The 13,145-nt window shown below is 44.0% G+C and overlaps 1 long non-coding RNA gene across 1 annotated transcript; it reads left to right on the forward strand.

The window, feature by feature from the left end:
• Positions 1-5,049: 5,049 nt before the first annotated feature.
• LOC126518073 (uncharacterized) lies at positions 5,050-12,246 on the forward strand. Its single transcript, XR_007596340.3, has 4 exons — positions 5,050-5,480; positions 6,471-6,575; positions 9,246-9,390; positions 12,137-12,246. It is a non-coding gene; the product is annotated as an uncharacterized lncRNA (long non-coding RNA).
• Positions 12,247-13,145: the final 899 nt, after the last annotated feature.

The following is a 13,145-nucleotide window of genomic DNA, read 5'->3' on the forward strand; positions in this document are numbered from 1 at the left end:
CCGATGCTGCTCTTTTTAGCACCCGCGCACGCATTTGTGCGAAAACGCGTTTTAAGCATGCACATGCATCTTTTGGTAGACGCGGATGAAGTTTTCTGCAAAACCACAAGATGTGCATGCAAATGGTGCTTTTTGCAGAACGCGCACGTGGATTTCTACCAAACGACGTGCTAAGCATGCCGATGCTGCTCTTTTTAGCACCCGCGCACGGATTTGTGCGAAAACGCGTTTTAAGCATGCACATGCATCTTTTGGTAGACGCGGATGAAGTTTTCTGCAAAACCACAAGATGTGCATGCAAATGGTGCTTTTGGCAGAACGCGCACGTGGATTTCTACCAAACGACGTGCTAAGCATGCCGATGCTGCTCTTTTTAGCACCCGCGCACGGATTTGTGTGAAAACGCGTTTTAAGCATGCACATGCATCTTTTGGTAGACGCGGATGAAGTTTTCTGCAAAACCACAAGATGTGCATGCAAATGGTGCTTTTGGCAGAACGCGCACGTGGATTTCTACCAAACGACGTGCTAAGCATGCCGATGCTGCTCTTTTTAGCACCCGCGCACGGATTTGTGCGAAAACGCATTTTAAGCATGCACATGCATCTTTTGGTAGACGCGGATGAAATTTTCTGCAAAACCACAAGATGTGCATGCAAATGGTGCTTTTGGCAGAACGCGCACGCGGATTTCTACCAAACGACGTGCTAAGCATGCCGATGCTGCTCTTTTTAGCACCCGCGCACGGATTTGTGCGAAAACGCGTTTTAAGCATGCACATGCATCTTTTGGTAGACGCGGATGAAGTTTTCTGCAAAACCACAAGATGTGCATGCAAATGGTGCTTTTTGCAGAACGCGCACGTGGATTTCTTCCAAACGACGTGCTAAGCATGCCGATGCTGCTCTTTTTAGCACCCGCGCACGGATTTGTGCGAAAACGCGTTTTAAGCATGCACATGCATCTTTTGGTAGACGCGGATGAAGTTTTCTGCAAAACCACAAGATGTGCATGCAAATGGTGCTTTTGGCAGAACGCGCACGTGGATTTCTACCAAACGACGTGCTAAGCATGCCGATGCTGCTCTTTTTAGCACCCGCGCACGCATTTGTGCGTAAACGCGTTTTAAGCATGCACATGCATCTTTTGGTAGACGCGGATGAAGTTTTCTGCAAAACCACAATATGTGCATGCAAATGGTGCTTTTTGCAGAACGCGCACGTGGATTTCTACCAAACGACGTGCTAAGCATGCCGATGCTGCTCTTTTTAGCACCCGCGCACGCATTTGTGCGAAAACGCGTTTTAAGCATGCACATGCATCTTTTGGTAGACGCGGATGAAGTTTTCTGCAAAACCACAAGATGTGCATGCAAATGGTGCTTTTTGCAGAACGCGCACGTGGATTTCTACCAAACGACGTGCTAAGCATGCCGATGCTGCTCTTTTTAGCACCCGCGCACGGATTTGTGCGAAAACGCGTTTTAAGCATGCACATGCATCTTTTGGTAGACGCGGATGAAGTTTTCTGCAAAACCACAAGATGTGCATGCAAATGGTGCTTTTGGCAGAACGCGCACGTGGATTTCTACCAAACGACGTGCTAAGCATGCCGATGCTGCTCTTTTTAGCACCCGCGCACGGATTTGTGTGAAAACGCGTTTTAAGCAGGCACATGCATCTTTTGGTAGACGCGGATGAAGTTTTCTGCAAAACCACAAGATGTGCATGCAAATGGTGCTTTTGGCAGAACGCGCACGTGGATTTCTACCAAACGACGTGCTAAGCATGCCGATGCTGCTCTTTTTAGCACCCGCGCACGGATTTGTGCGAAAACGCATTTTAAGCATGCACATGCATCTTTTGGTAGACGCGGATGAAGTTTTCTGCAAAACCACAAGATGTGCATGCAAATGGTGCTTTTGGCAGAACGCGCACGCGGATTTCTACCAAACGACGTGCTAAGCATGCCGATGCTGCTCTTTTTAGCACCCGCGCACGCATTTGTGCGAAAACGCGTTTTAAGCATGCACATGCATCTTTTGGTAGACGCGGATGAAGTTTTCTGCAAAACCACAAGATGTGCATGCAAATGGTGCTTTTGGCAGAACGCGCACGTGGATTTCTACCAAACGACGTGCTAAGCATGCCGATGCTGCTCTTTTTAGCACCCGCGCACGCATTTGTGCGTAAACGCGTTTTAAGCATGCACATGCATCTTTTGGTAGACGCGGATGAAGTTTTCTGCAAAACCACAAGATGTGCATGCAAATGGTGCTTCTTGCAGAACGCGCACGTGGATTTCTACCAAACGACGTGCTAAGCATGCCGATGCTGCTCTTTTTAGCACCCGCGCACGGATTTGTGCGAAAACGCGTTTTAAGCATGCACATGCATCTTTTGGTAGACGCGGATGAAGTTTTCTGCAAAACCACAAGATGTGCATGCAAATGGTGCTTTTTGCAGAACGCGCACGTGGATTTCTACCAAACGACGTGCTAAGCATGCCGATGCTGCTCTTTTTAGCACCCGCGCACGGATTTGTGCGAAAACGCGTTTTAAGCATGCACATGCATCTTTTGGTAGACGCGGATGAAGTTTTCTGCAAAACCACAAGATGTGCATGCAAATGGTGCTTTTGGCAGAACGCGCACGTGGATTTCTACCAAACGACGTGCTAAGCATGCCGATGCTGCTCTTTTTAGCACCCGCGCACGCATTTGTGCGAAAACGCGTTTTAAGCATGCACATGCATCTTTTGGTAGACGCGGATGAAGTTTTCTGCAAAACCACAAGATGTGCATGCAAATGGTGCTTTTGGCAGAACGCGCACGTGGATTTCTACCAAACGACGTGCTAAGCATGCCGATGCTGCTCTTTTTAGCACCCGCGCACGCATTTGTGCGAAAACGCGTTTTAAGCATGCACATCCCTATTGGAAAATCCTATTTAAATTCAAACTGGGTTATACAGGTTTAAACTGGTTTTAACAGGGACCTGTTTAGCAACAAACAGGTATAAACAGGACCAGTTTACACACGAACAGGTTTGAACGGGGTCCCGTTTGGCATGCAAACAGGTATAAACTGGACCAGTTTACACACGAACAGGTCTGAACGGGGTCCCGTTTGGCATGCAAACAGGTATAAACTGGACCAGTTCACACATGAACAGGGCTGAGCGGGGTCCCGTTTGGCATGCAAGCAGGTATAGGCACGACCAGTTCAAGCAGAAATGGGTCTTAACAGGGGCCCTGTTTGCAACTAAACTGGCTTATACTGGACACAGTGGCACCATATAGGGTCGCCTGTTTGGCACAAAAGCTGGTTTATTCTGGAGCTTTGTGGCAACCATACTGGATGGTATCATGCATACGAGTTTAATGCTTGAATAGAACTGGGGAGGAACCTTTTATTGTTCGACATCCTGACAATTTAGCCCCTAGTGCTAAATTGGGGCCATTATCAAGCTCTACAGAAATTGCGTGACCACCTCGGAACATTCACAGACCAAACTGCGATATGCTAGCTGCGAATTTCAAACCGATTCCCGGTCCTGCCCAGTTGAAAAAGACACAGGAATTCCTGCTGCAACTACAGCAATTTCTGTTGTACGACAGAAGTTCCTAACGTTTCTGAAGTTGCGACAGACATTTCTGACGTTACGACAGCGATTCTGACGTCGCAACAGAAACATTCGGTCGCGACGGCCAAGAGTTCTGAAGTCGCAACAGAAGCACTTTCCGTCGCGGCCCTTTAAAATGTCAGCTTCGCATCGGTGGTGTACACTGTACTTTTTTTCTTGCGCGGTATTCAATCGTGCTTCTTTGGAGCCGGCAGTACTGATAGCACCGACACCGGCATTAAAGTCGACGTTGCCAATTGTTATAATTGTGCCGTGACGACGCGGCACCAGCAACGCCCTACCGGCCTCCTCAAAATCGGCCGCTGATCAAAATCATACCATCTGCGGGAATGGCTGCGTATCCGCTTTGTTTTATTTGGTAAGATGGGGCACACAGGCCTGTGGACTTACATGTGCGGTTACACTGACACATTAGTTAATTTCCCAGAAATATTGCACAAGCATATGCGAAGCGGGAAAGAAGTTTTGGATTGTTCCACAAAGTTGCGTGAAAAGCTGTCTCGCTCGGGTCTCATTAATCTGGTACAGCGCTGCCGTGAGAAGCCAGTATTCTGTCGAGATGAAGACTCACCCACGAGTGTTTATGTAGCTATATTGTATTGAACACACGAATTATATGCGAGCTCAAAAGTGTAAAGAGCAAGAGACAACTGTCGAAATTAGCAGTAACAACCCTCAGTGTCCCCGGTCACCGTTGTCTGTTTCTGAATTTCGTATGAAATATGGATATCGTTACAGCAAAATCGATGGTCTAGCACTCCACGATGTACCTGTCGATGGTAACAACACTTTTGCTCATCTAGAGATGCGGCAGTTGACGCGGTGAAGTGAAAGCGCAGCGTGACTTTTAAAATGCAAACGTAAACAGCAACCCAGACAGCAATTTACACTCTTGACATAGCTTGAACATACGCCCGCAGTGATGTTCGGCGTGGTGCAGTGGTAAGATGCTTGTCTCGCATCCGTCAGGTCCAAAGTTCGAATCCGAGGCAAAAGGCGTTTTTTTTTCTACTTTTATTTTTTTATTTTATTTCGTATTAATAATTTTACATAACCTTAAAATGACCTCTGTCAATTTTTAATCAAATATTGATCAGGAACTACAGAATTTTCGACTACAGGGCGTCACACTACAGAGAACAGAACGACAGTCACAACGTCCCAAAATACGACAGACTGAAAATTTGCTGTTGTGTTTTTCAAGTGGGTGAGACGTCTATACGGCGTATACGCAGATTGCTGTCCTCTCTATTAAAAGCAACGTTGCTGAAACACGTCGTACAAGACGCTGTACGACTCGCATAACATCGAAATACAACGCCGTCACCATCCATGAGATCACCGAAAGCACGGTCGCTTTCGGTGGCGGCCTACAGATGGCAGTACAGGTAGCGCCGGTAAAGTTACAGCTGTTATTATTTTGCCGTCCTCAGTTGTCGCCACATGTGAGTGCTTGCTGCATTGACGCCGTCCGATGTAGTTGTTTAATCGTGTGTACGCTGTGCCGAGAGAAATTGTGGTGCATTTTGTATGCATTGAGAATCACAAAACCCCTGGGACCGCGTAATGTAGCCCGCAGTATCCTTCGTGTGGTGCGCCGATGTCGAAGATATGACCCTTCGCGCTTCCTTTGTTCCGGGCTCATGAACAGGATCTCCTCCTCTGGCACTGTCGCATCGTATCGCGCTGTACGGAAGAATTTGGTGAAAGTTGTGCTCTTACGTCCTGTAGTTGATCCGCAATTCAACAGTGTGTGCGCCGGAAGGACCGTTGGTGCAGTCGATGCCGCGGCACCTGTGACGCTAAAAGGAGCGTTTTCCGAGTACGCCTAGAAAGGTAAGTCCGGCGCTTGCGCGCATTCTTCCTGTCTATGGTTCGTGAAGTGTGCTTTGTTGTACGTATCGCAAGATCCGTACAACAACCGGATCCGGATTTGTAAAGCAGCAAGAATTATAAATGTGCTTTTCAAATGGTTGTTTTTCATGTCGCAGTGCACATTTAGCAAAAAGTTCCATGGAAATTGCCCTAAAACGTATTCATGTTACCAACAGCTCTATCTGTGGTTTATTTACTTTCACCTATGAAGCACGCTAGCGCGGGTGGTTCTTTGATCTAAATGGGCACAAAAATTCAAGCAAAGAAAGTTACTGTTTGTGTACATAATTTTTCATTAAGAAATGGTATAGTCATTTCTAGAAGTAGTACGTCGATGTGTCGTCGTCACAGCTAACAGCTGCGCGAGATAGCACCCGATTTCTTCGTCGACGCATGGCCAGATTTTTAGCTTGTATGGAAATTCTTCTGTTTATAGTGTGTCGTCAGATGACGTGTATTAGTGTCCTGTGTGTTTTCGTGTACTTGTAAAGGATTCCGATCTAGCAGAGAAGCCGAAATTACATAAGCAATGTTTCTTTTTAATCGAAAAATCTTTCTCTTTTCTGTATTATCTCTCCAGAAATGAGGTGGTCTGTTGTAATTTTAAGCGCATCGTCCTTTGGGAGCAGTGCTTTGTTGCGCCGCATAGACAAGTTAGGTTTTGGAACGCTTTTCATGTCCTAAGGAATTTTTTGATAGTACAATTCACATTTCACGTTATACAGCTGTACGTTTGTGTGAACCTTTTCATAGTAGATTCATGTTCTCTACAGTTCGATTTACGTGTTATTTAACCGCCTGTGATCTTACAATCAGATATTTGCACAACCAGTTGCAGCTTCATGTAACTGGTTGTATAAGACTTTTTTCAAAATATGACGTGATCTTTTTATATCACAAGTTTGCAGTTTCAGCAGGGATTACAATAAATAAGTATTTATTATTGTTTAGGGATGGCAAGATTTTGTGAACCAGAGGCACCTCCACATATGCACCTGCGGCACTTCTGCAGCCTCAACAGCACGGAAAAGTACCTGATGTGCATGCTGTGACAAGGTGTGTGCAAAGCAGTTGCTGCCACTTACAAGAGCTGCAGATTTTGTTGGTATCATCCATGTTTGGAAACTCCTGAATTTTTCGTGGGTTTACAAATGTGGGCTCATTTTACAATTTTATTAATGTCATTTTAGAAAGACAATGAAGTTGTGTTGGTTAAGATGTTTTAAAGCTGTTGAGAGATTGACGGTATGACATTGTTAAAATGCATGTAAAAAATTAATTATAATGGTACTTGTACTGCTTTATTATTAGCGATGCAATATCTCTAACGAGAACATCAGAGGGGCACGTGCTTTTAGGAAGTTTAGTCAGATAAATTCCTGAAGCAGCGTAAAGCTCTGTAATCTAAAAAAAAATGTTGTCAGTTACTGGTTTCAAGTTCGCTGCTGCTTTTCGTGCTGCACGACAAGTTAAATAATGGTTGATAATGTGTGTGTGACGTAATAGTTCTGCGCAAACACACGAGGTGGAGAGAAGTAATTAATAAAGGGAAAATCAGACATCCACCCGCTCGTACCATTTGCAACAAAGGAAACCTGTACGTGTTCCTCAAAAGGAAAGCCGCACAGTTGAAGAAAAATTCGTCCAGGTCCGGGACTCGAACCCGGGACTACCGCCTTTCCGAGGCAGCCACTCTACCATCTGAGATAACCAGCTGGCTAGCACATGGCAGGGCGAAGTCGAATTATTTGACAACGCGAAGCAAAAGCAAGGGTTTGACATAATATTTTTTTCTCCTTTATTAATTACTTCTCTACACCTTGCGCATTTCCGCAGAACTATTACGTCAGACCCTTGCCTTTGCTTCATGTTGTCGACAAATTCGACTTGGCCCGGCCATCTGCTAGCCGCCTGGTTATCTTAGATGGTAAAGCGGCTGTCCCGGAAAGGCGGTGGTCCCGGGTTTGAGTCCCAGACCTGGACGGTTTCTTTTTTTCAATTGTGAGGCTTTCCTTTCGAGGAATCCGTACGGGTTTCTTTTGTAGCAATTGCTACGAGCGGGTAGATGTGCGATTTTCCCTTTATTAATAATGTGTGTGTGTATGCAACAATGGGGGTGCTGAGAGCAAGCTTTAAAATAATGTGTGCTATGTCCCCAACAAAGAATTTAGTGTCTGCAGCATTTTTACAAAATATTATGTTCACAGGTTGGCAGGTATGACATAATGTACAACAATAATGTAAAACACTTTTGCTGTAGATGCATTTTCATAACGTCCATTTTCTGTCTACTTGAGTCGTATATTTAGAATTTGGCCCACCTTCAGTTTGATCAAGTTATATAGGTAGCCCCCTCTGAGTTAAATATAATTAGGAGCTATTGTAGATATGCATGATATACCTACTCACTGTATTATGACAGATATTTTTAGGGACTGTGTTGTGAGGCATGCTTTACCTGTATGTCTTGCTGCAGCTTGCCCGACAAAAGCATAAATGCTTTGCCCACCTTTATTATTATGCTTTCATGTAGACTTCTAACATCTGTGCCCACATAGACTCCATGTTCTTAATTACATTTTTCTAACTATTCACTGTTGTGCATTACATTATTGTGTTACATTACTGTGCATTACATGTTTTTCTTTGTTTTATTTTGGAGGGAGTATTCATTTCTATAATAGTACAGAGAATAGGAGTTCAAAACAAAAAGCCACGAAAGGTGGCTTAAAAGTGTATGAAGCTTGGAATTCTACATTCCATCCCCTAAAGCGCTACCAGTAGTAAAAGATTCCTAATTGTCTTTTTTAGAAGCTAGCTGCCAGATACATAGTCCCATTAGGAGAGTATGTTATTTTTTCTTCTTTGGTCTGACTTGTTTTGTTGAATGTTCTCCTTGTTCAGAATTTGTTTTCTTGCCACCTCATGCAATACTCCAACTGGAGCCTATGAGCTATGTGTATAATAAATAAGTATATTCCTAAAGCATGCAACAAACCATGCAGCATAGCATTTAAATGTTGCCAGTTTATAATGCTTCTTGAGTGCAGCGCATCATGGAGCTTGAGGCTGATCTCTTCAGATGTAAAACAAATTGCAGGGTATGAAAATGTGGTCCTACAAACTGCTGGTTACGCATGTCAGTCAGCCTGTTGCAGTGGTCACAAGTGAGAATGTAACCAGAAGCTGGGCGTGCTCGGCCATTTTGCATATGGCACAGGATAAAGCTTCACCTCTGCCATTGCTTCTCTTATAATAATGGCCTCCGAGTATACATGCTGAGTTATGCTTCTGGGGACACCTATTAGTTAACCTTATCAGGTAATACCATTAGCCTTATGGGTGCTATAATGTTGCAGTGCCTGCAGGATGGCCAGCATTACAACACATTAAAATTATTGTACAAGTCATGCAATGGTATCGGGATTGGCCCACCAAGTGACAACCTTTAATTACACTATACCTGGGATCAGCTCACTCAGTCAGGGAGACATCCATGCATAAGGGGAGGGGTATGGCAAATAGAGGGCGTTCGATTAATCTTTCTCACATAGATAGCTGATACATATAATCTTTCTTAAATTGGATGCTTTGTTGCTCAAAGTGAAGTTACTTATGGGCATAATGTCAGCATTTCGATCCTATTTATGCTTAACGAAAGTTGCTTTGTTCAGTGTCACTTTTTATATTGTTTCGCTTGTGATTCTAAGTTCACTTGTTTTATAGCTGCTGTAGGTATGGCTGGACCTGGAGAAGAAGTGTAAGCAGACCATGCTATGTTGCTGATCTGCGCTGATCTCCACATCCAAGTTGGTCCCGCGACAGTTGGGCACCATTGTGCCTTGCTTCATTGACAAGGTGATATAATATGGTGAGCTTGTACTTCAATATCGGTATTGAAAATTATGTTAAGGAAAAAAGACAAGGATTGGTCTTTATGATAGATACACTCATGTTCTTTCTTTAAGGTGTTCTTTTGACACTGTTCTGCATGGACAAATTTTTAGAGAATTATAACAGTCCTTTATTGCAAAGTGCCATGGCGCTAGTTTATGCATTAAACTAGCACTCTTTCACCAAAAAAAGCCTTATTTAGCACACAATTCACAAGGAAAGAAAGGAGGCAACAGGACAGAGTGCTACGAACAGTTCAGTATTATTGCTCGCACAGTGATATTGTGCAAAAGGTGAAAGGGGGAGAATAGATCTGAATACATGCTGTTCGCACAGAAACTTGGTGAGCGTGACACTTGTTTTACAATGATAAGAAGCAGTCTCACTGTCTAGTAATTCTCTGCATGGGGAGCTAGCGCTAGGTTCCTCGTCATACATATAAGAAAAGCCTCATATCTCTCCAGCGCTTTTGTCTTTATATTTTGTCACGATCAAGCAGCTTTGAAACATAGGTGCATGTGCGCCGAGAGCAGTGCACTACCACTGCTAACTGACCCATGCATCAAGTTTGCTTGGTCACGCTGCCAGTCATTTATACATTGGCCGGTTTATCCGATGTAGCCTCTACTGCACGAAATGGTATGTGATAGACACTGCACCTGTGTACTGTACTTGCTTTGTTACATGATTTTTTTTTCAGAGATAGTGATGCAGGCCTTTTCATTATTTACATGCCTGCACAACAAACCAAGCCAGCATGAGGCAACTGTTCTCGGCACGAAACAAACTTGATTCGTTAGTTTTCGTTCATTGGTGCGATCACAATAAGGCAGACAAGCTTGTAGGCTGTGCTTCTGCAATTTGTACAGCACACTGACAGCACTGGTGTGGGCCTCATCTGTGGGCTGACTTATGGCACCTTCTACAGCGCAGACCACTTGTATTGGGCGAGGCACCAATGTTGACGTTTGTTCCCTTGTGCAAAACAGCAGTCCTAGGTTTTGAGTAGTTGTAGGAAGACAAGGTAAACACAACTTCCATGGCTTGAGTGGGCTCATTTCTCTTGGGGCATCTAGCTTTTTTTCTTGCAACTGTGCAGAGGTGCTTCCCTAGAGTCTGTGTGAAAATGGCATAGAGTTGTGCATTCGGGAACTCCTGAACAATGATCTGCTATAGTTAGGGCTTTGCGAAAATGCACTGTCTACCAATTGGTAGAAGGTGCATTATTCAGCCACTGATTTCCTGTTGGCATGCTTGCACTCGTGCTGTCAGTAATTTCTTGGCTTGCCGAATTTTCTTGAGGCCCCACGCTGATGGTGCTACCGATGTCGTCATGTGCAGACTTTTCAGGATGAGGTTTTTTGCTTTGCAAATGTTGTTGAAAGGTAGGTGGTGCTTACAGGTAGCTATTCTAGATATTAGTGGAATGAATTGGCCCATCTTGCTTCATCAAACATCGTCACGCCGACATCAGTTGCACAAACAAAAAACCTGGCCTACTCGCAGCGTTGTGCACGAAGAAACAAACAAATCAGCTGCTGGATTGTCTTGACATGGCATACTAAGCTGAGACCGGAACTGCTGTAGCTACAAACCAGGCAGAGACGATGATGATGAGCAGGGATTTGCAGTAGCGCCACTTCGTGGGGCAGCAAGGAGGCTCCGTTCAAAACAAAAATGTCGTTCAGCAAGTAGAACCATGCAACGGTCAGAGTCGGTGCATGGTGCTCTCGATCAAGTTGGCTCAAGGAGTGTCCGAAAAATCAGACGAGAGGTTGCAAGGCGACCGAACTTTCGGAAGTTGTTATACATTATGGTCCATGGGGAGAATGGCGGTGCCGTGAAGCAGACCGAGTAATCAAGTCCGAATTTTCGGAGTCCGGAAAATCAGTCGGCGACTGTACCTATACCTATGTGTCTATGTATACCTAGGTGCAACAGTGTTTGCTATGATCTGTGCAAGAATTGCTGTTGCCCGTAGATGCCCAACATGTCGGGTGTCAAGTTGTAAAATACCTTGCAAAAGTGATCTACGGAAAAATACCGCTTCTGCTATATTTCGCTTTTGCAAGAAATTTTGCGGCTGCTGGCACGTACCTTAAAAGGCTTTATATGGTCTTCGCATGGCCAGGGCCTTCTACTTTTGTGAGTTTGCTTATCTCGAAATTTACCCCGGTTTTTATAACTTCAAGTTGGCGGGATCCCTAGTCTCCTTTAACGTGTACCCAATAGACCTTACATAGGGGTTTTGGCATTTCCCTGCCATTTAAATGCAGCCATTGTGGCCGGGATTCAATCCCACGCCCTCTGCCTGAGCAGCGCAATGTCAAAGCCAGTACACTACGGTATTTTGCTGGCAGAAGGGTTTAGTTTCTGAATAATTTATTATCTCAACCTGTCGGTGTTGTTTTTAAAGGTATTTCATGTTTGTATTCTGTTGCTTCAATACTAGTAATTATTGCTAATCAAACGATGTGTCCATCTTTTTCCTATAACACTTGCTTCAATCGCCTGCTAATTATGACAGCTTATTCTCCCACAGTACTCCATGTTCCCTTGAAACATAGGCATTGCATGAAACCACATATTTTTCAATAAGATTTATTCATTATCTCCTATGACCGGAATGCTGAACCTTTCTTATCTGTGGGAACATAGGCGAATTTGCCTATGTGCCAACCTGTTGCATGAGTCAAGATAAATTATTGGCTTTACTTTTTCAGGTGCCCTGCTCGCTCTCACCCAAGCAACCCACTCCAGCGGTCTTCTCTCGGCAGACTGGATGCATCGAAATACCGTTAGAAGGTCCAATAAACAGTGCTTGGGACATTTATGACATGCTTTTTTTTAAGCCGGATGACTTCAGGCTTAATGAAAGCTCAAGTTGGTGTACAGAAATACCTACGTAAAGTATACTTGTCTTTTTCACTTACAAGTACATGCCAATACTTTGCCTGACATTTTTCACCCCAAAATTACGCTTTACTGTGGATTTGTGAACAAACCATTACAACAAAAAGCACTGCATTAAAACGAGTACAAGTAATCGAACAAATACTAAATCTGCAAGAATTACATTTGCATACTAGTAGTAAATATGAAAATGAGGTACAGTCTTCTTCAGGGTGCATTTTCTTGTAGGTCATACATAGAGAACGTACTCGTGGGTCATACAAAACTTGTTCATGATGTATCACATCAGTGTTGGTATTGCTAATCAATTTATGCCGAAAATTGTGTTTATCTTCGTATCAAGCAATGTACCAGGCAAACCTACATGTGAAAGTGGCATTCTTGTTGCAAACATAATGCAGATCTACTTCTCTTCAATGCTGATCGCAAATACACAAATGTACAAAATAGGTTTAAGAGTAAATTATATTAAGCAACATCAATCCATTCTGAAAGGACCAGGTATGAATGCAGCAAAATATAGGTCTGAACAGGGGCAAACAGGTCTGGGTTAGATAGGACGGGATTAAACGGGTCAGGATTAAACAGGATTTAAACGGGTCAGGATCAAACAGGATTTAAACGGGTCAGGTTTAAACAGGATTTAAACGGGTCAGGTTTAAACGGGAATAAACAGGATTTAAACAGGTCAGGACTGAACAGGATCAAACGGGGTCCCGTTCCATAACCCTATTTGATGAAACCCGTTTGAAAACAAATAGGATTTTCTAGTAGGGATGCATCTTTTGGTAGACGCGGATGAAGTTTTCTGCAAAACCA

Source organism: Dermacentor andersoni, unplaced genomic scaffold, assembly GCF_023375885.2.
Source record: "Dermacentor andersoni unplaced genomic scaffold, qqDerAnde1_hic_scaffold ctg00000265.1, whole genome shotgun sequence".
NCBI lineage: Eukaryota > Metazoa > Arthropoda > Arachnida > Ixodida > Ixodidae > Dermacentor > Dermacentor andersoni.